This window comes from Lupinus angustifolius, unplaced genomic scaffold, assembly GCF_001865875.1.
Source record: "Lupinus angustifolius cultivar Tanjil unplaced genomic scaffold, LupAngTanjil_v1.0 Scaffold_337, whole genome shotgun sequence".
Classification (NCBI taxonomy): domain Eukaryota; kingdom Viridiplantae; phylum Streptophyta; class Magnoliopsida; order Fabales; family Fabaceae; genus Lupinus; species Lupinus angustifolius.
The window spans coordinates 399996-406332 of NW_017727751.1; positions in this window are offsets into that span (position 1 = coordinate 399996).

Here is a 6337-nt window from a genome sequence, read left to right on the forward strand (position 1 = left end):
TCACTTATATTTATTATTAAACAATATTACATCCACAAGAGACTAGGTTGTCACACCCTAATCTTGGCTACTCTAATATTGAAGTAGGAATGAATATAAGATCTTAAGAAAAGTATGCTTAACTTGGCAAATAAACTAAGTAGTGGAACTACATCTTAGTTTATTTGTTAAGTGTTTGAGACAAGTAATCTTATGACTTGAAATCAATTTTTAGGTGATTAATCTAAAAAGAAGCATTAATAATTTCTCAAACAAGTAAAATTAATCAAAGCACCAACTTGAATGATTAAAATATTAAAATTCAAACTTTAGAATAAAAGAAGAAGTAGAAATACATAATCAACTTACAAATGAAATTGTTAGGAGCATGAGCCATCCATCCAAGGATTGGATGCTTTGAGTTCCAAATGAGATTACAAAATTGATTTTTGCATCTCATTTGCCTTCTCCTTTTCTCCTCTTGAATTCTAAACTAAAATTACAAACTTACTTGAAATAAAGCTCCTAAAAACTAAGAACAAGAAGAGAGAATTTCAAAGAATAATTTCTAGTGAAAATGTGAGAGATATGTGAATTTGATATGAAATGGATGCCTTTATATAGGCCAAGGTGCTGGACGCATAGCTGCCCTATTTGGCAGCTAAGCTACTCAACATTGGTCCCTATGAAGAGCCACTTTGGCCCCTACTTGACCCCTATGGTAGGGTAGGTTACATGCATGGTGACACCTCCTCCTTCTTGTCATAGCTTTATGTCATCCATGAAGTCATGTTCTTGACCTTTAAGCAAAGAAAAAGTAAGATGTTCCATGAGTTGACCTAGAAATCATTTTTCTGGTGCACTAGGCGCTTAACACAATTGGTTCCACGCTAAGCTCGTTGTTTCAGCAGCTTAGCTGACCTGGTTCCACGCTAAGCTGCCTGTTTCAGCAGCTTAGCTGACCTGGCCTGGTGCTTGGTGCTTGGCCTGGTGCTTGGTGCTTGGCTTGGCTGCATAACTTTGTGCTTGATTTCTTCATGGTGAAGCAACCTTTTTCCTTTGTTTTGTTACTTGATTTTTTTTGGTTGCTTGGCACTTTTGGGCAATTTCTTTAAGTTAAGGTAAGCATTTGATTTTTGCAAGTTGCTTGGCATACTTTCACTTAGGTTTCTTCAAGACAAAGTAAGGTACCTTTCTTCAAGGCCAAGTAACCAAATTAAGCACTTAGCAATTCATTTTGAGCTTTTGTCTTCAATGTTGGCTTGAATTCTTGTCCATCTTTGAATTTATTCTTTAATATTCAATTTCCTGCAAAACTCAAGGAAAACTTGGACAAGAACTAATAAAGAACTAATGTATTTAATTAAGCAAAATTCACCTAAAAAGTGTTAATTTAAATTTGTTAATTTAAGTTGGTTTTCTACATTTTTCATAGGATAAGTGCCATAAAATGATGGTGAAAAGTGTATACTTTTTGCACATATCATTAGTCATAAGCATAATCAATTAAGTACAAGCACTGGTTAATCGATTAAAACCAAGTTGAATCGATTAAGTGTAGCAGCGTTTAGATCTGCACAATATATCGGAAAAGTGGAGAAAGTGATCTACAACACCTATTCAACCCTTCTTCTAGGTGTATTCTAACCTGATGGTACCCAACAAGTGGTACCAGAGCTAGTATGAAAGTGTTAGCTTGACCACATATTCGTTTGATCCTAGAGGACAATACTATGGGTTCTACTAACCCTTTTGGCGGAGATGGTGCATCCATCAACCACCCTTCAATATTTAGTGGCGAGAGGTATGCCTACTGGAAAGTGCAGATGTATATCTTCATTGAGGCAATTAACACAAAGTTTTGGGAATCCATGGTCAATGGTCCTTTTGTTACACTCCACTTGGTGGACGATGAACCTAAAGAAAAACCGAAAATCTTTTGACCGATGATGAACGTAGAAAGGTTCAACATAACCTTCAAGCTAAAAACATTATCACATCAATCCTATAATATGATGAATTTTTTAGGATTTCGTATTGCCAATACGTGAAATAAATATGGGACACTTTACAAGAAGTCACTAGCGAGGTTAAGTGCGCCTGACTAAATTTGCTAACATATGAGTATGAGTTATTTCACATGTTAGCAAACGAATCTATTAGTGAAATGCAAAAGAGATTTACACATATAGTTAACCATTTAGCTTCCCTTGATAAATCATTTGCTAAAGGTGGACTTACTAACAATGTTTTGCATTATCTTGACAGGAAATGATAATCGAAGGTAACCACAATCATGGAGTTGAACGATCTGGATTCCATGCCTTTAGCTACATTATTTGGGAAAATCCAAGAGCATGAGATGGATTTAGGGCGCTTGACGATGCATGAAGATTCGGATATGAAGAAGAAAGCCATCTCTCTCAAGGCTACCACTTCACAAGATGAAGAAGATAAAGAGGATGACGATTCTGACTCTGATCTGGACGATGAAACTTTGAATCTCCTGGTTTGAAAATTTTGAAAATTCCTGAAGAATAGAGGAGGATTCAAGAGGTTTTAAAAGAAGAAAGCACACGAATCAACCAAGAAAGGCAAGAACCCAAAGGAGCGCTTCACTTGCCACAAGTGTGCGAAAGTTGGACATATGAGGTTCCAATGTCCGACCTACCTCAAGAAGGTTGAATCTGAGAAGAGCATTCCTCGAGACTTCAAATCAAAGAAGGCTTATATAGTATGGCATGTTCCCGAGGAGGAATCAACATCAAGCATATCCGACGAGGAGGAGTTTGCGAAACAATGATTAATGGTAAAACGCAAGAAGATTGCAGCTCGAGTGGTTAGGTTGATAGGAATAAGGTATATTATGACACTTCATATTCTTCCAATGATTCCCCTCCCTATGATGAATTATATAATGCTTATGTTGAATTATATGAGGAATTGAAAAAGCTTGCTAGGATTAACGTAGATAGAAAACATGTAATCCTATTGCATGAACAATATTTAATTAAAATGTAAAAAGAGTTAGATGTACTTGTGCCACTAAGTAATTTGAGACTCCTATATGTGACCAATGTGATGTATTAAATGCTGAATTGAAAGATAAATTGCCAAAGTTCACTTATAGTAGTCAAAATCTAAACAACTTACTTGTTGTATCTAAAAATGTAGGTAATCATGGAGGTCTAGGCTACAAACCTAAAAATAGAATAAAACCATATAGAAAACAAGTAGCACACTTTCATACTAGATTTAATCATATCATGACTACTTGCTTTTATTGTGGTAAACACGGTCATACATCTATATCTTGCTATATTCGAAAATATGGTCTGCCAAGTGGCAAATATGTATGGGTGTAGAAAGGTCTAGACACTTTGATTACTAACAAGAAGGTAACCAACATAACTTGGGTACTTAAATAAGACAAATAATTTGATTTGAAGATATGCCTTTGAAAGCATGGACAATACTAGTATTTGGATAGCGGTTGATCGAGGCATATGACCGGTGATAATCAAAATTCCTTGATCTTTCACTTAAAGACAAAGGGTATGTCACCTATGGCGACAATAACCAATGGAGACTACTTGGCATTGGAAAAATTGGCAATACCTCCCAAATAGTGACTGAGAACGTGCTCTACGTGGAAGGCTTGGAGCACAGCCTATTGAGTATCATCCAATTATGCGATAAAGGTAACCAAGTATCCTCCGATTCTGATTGTTTTATTATTCATGACAATATATCTTATAATTTTAAGTTTGTTGGTCACCGTATAAACAACATCTATATGGTAAATTTAGAAGATGTCACCTCTCTATTCTGAAAATGTTTTATAACTAAAGAGAGTGACATCTGCCTTTGGCATAGGCCCATTGCACATATTCATATTAAGCATCTAGATAAATTATCATCTCACAACTTGGTTGATGGATTACCTAAACTCAATTTCAAATCTAAAGAGACTTGCAACATTTGCCAAAAGTGTAAGCAAGTCAATAACTCATTTGCTACAAAAAATGTGATATCCACGACAAGGCCCTTGGAGCTTCTCCATATGGACCTGCTTGGACCATCACAAATTTTGAGTTTTGGATATAGTTACAATTCTTTGGTAATCGTAGATGATTTCTCTAGATTTACATGTTCCTTTGTGCAATAAGCGATGCTTTCAAATCCTTAAAAGGCCTTGCCAAGTAAATCCAAAACCAACTTGACCTTAAAATAGTCTATATACATAGTGACCATGGTGGTGAATTTGAAAATCATCTATTCAAATAGTTTTGGATAAGCATGGTATCCTGCACCAATACTCGACTCCTCGAACTCCTCAACAAAATGGAGCTGTTGAGAGGAAAAAGTGCGTATTAGAGGAGCTGGCTAGAAGCATGCTTAATGAAAGCAAAGTGCCTAAATACTTTTTGGACGATGTTGTACATATGGCCTAATATGTGATAAATCGATTACTTCTAAGGCCAAAACTTTTAAAAACTCCTTATGAACTATTGAAAGGCCAAAAACATAGTACATCTCATCTTCACGCTTTTGGATGCAACTGTTTTATGTTAAACAATGGGAAACGTGCTTTAGTAAAGTTTGATTCAAAAGTGGATGTGGGTATATTTCTAGGATATTCGATGCATAGTAAGGCATTTAGAGTTTTTAATAAATACACCATGCATCTAGAAGAATCGATCCACGATCATTTTTACGATCTTCTCCAAATGAGAAGAGAAAGGTTTGGTCTGATGATGTTGCAGGTGCTTTGGAAGAAGCATATACTAAGGACTTGGAAGAAGACAAAGAGGCTCATGATGATCAAGAAGTCAGTGAGGATCATTAGGACTTGTCAAGGGTGTGGAAAACCAATAAAGACCATCCACTTGATAAAGTGATAGGTGATATTTCTACGGGGGTGGTAACTCGTAATTATTTGTGAACTTTTTGTAATTTCATAGCTTTCGTATCACAAATAGAGTATAAGACCATATATGAGGCCATAGAGGATGAACACTAGGATATAGCTATGCAAGAAGAGCTAAACCAGTATGAACGAAATAATGTGTGGGTCTGGGTCCCCAAACTAAAAGATCATTCGATAATTGGCACCAAAAGGGTCTTCAGAAACAAACTAGATGAATATGGCTGTTGAAAGATGTTTTTGAGGAGGTTTTACCCTCTCAACAAATCGTCCCTGGCAATGGCGCCAATTTGTTGAAAGGAGAGTCTGCTCTTTTGTTTTGGTGTGTTTCCTTTTTTTTTGATTAAGTAAGTGAATTCGTTTTTATTCTTTGTTCGCCATCTCGGCTTTGTTAAATAAATTCCAACGCTGGTATAATGGTTTCAAGAATATTCCAGTTACAACTTACTTCTAATAATCATGTGAATAAGTGTTAAAAGGTTTTTTCTAGGAGTACGCCTTCCCCTCTCAACAAATCGTTCTAGTAGTAGTGCCAACTTGTTGAGAGCGAAATTCCTCTTCCTTGGTGTGTTTTTTTATTAAGTAAGTGAACTCGGTTTTATTTTTTGTTCGCCATCTCGGCTTTGTTGAAATAAATTCCAACGCCGTATAATGGTTTCAAGAATATTCCAGTTACAACTTACTTCTCATAATCATGTGAATAATTTATTCCTTCTGTGCCCCATCTCGGCTTTTTTAGAATAAATTCTAACACTGGTACATTGGTATCGAAGCAATCCCCTATTACATAATTATTAAGTACGTTTGAATACCATCTCGGTTTTGTGGAATAAATTCCAACACCGATTTAATGGTATTCTAATGTACAAAAGTGATGAGTAGTTAGTTGTTAGAAACAAACAAATAAATAAAGAACAAAAGAATAATAAATTTAAGTGACCTTTATTTATTTACTCCCTTTCGGGTTCTTTTTATTAACAAACCAAAATTCTTCCTTAAGGAAGGTTGATATTAAAGAGTAAATAAATTGTAAATAACAATAGATAAAAGTTAGTAAGTTAGCTTCATCACTTTTGTATATTAAAAGGTGTTTCAACAAATAAATTTATTGATAACACTTCACTATTTTACAATTTACACCTCTTTTAAGATTCAATTGTAGTATAGTATAGGGTTATGTCGAAGCACAAGGAATTGGCTAATAGAATGAATCATATGAATATGTCAATGCATAAATAATGAGTTAAACATATTGTTTAGGGTTTTTTTGGTTTGATGCACATAAACAATTAACAAGAAACATAAAATAAATATTAACAAATTCTTGAGGAGACAAGATCAATTTGAATGATGAAAATATTTCTCAACTTCTTATGTATTTGAACTACTTAGACAAGTTCTTATATTTTACTTTGATTAACTCCAAACACC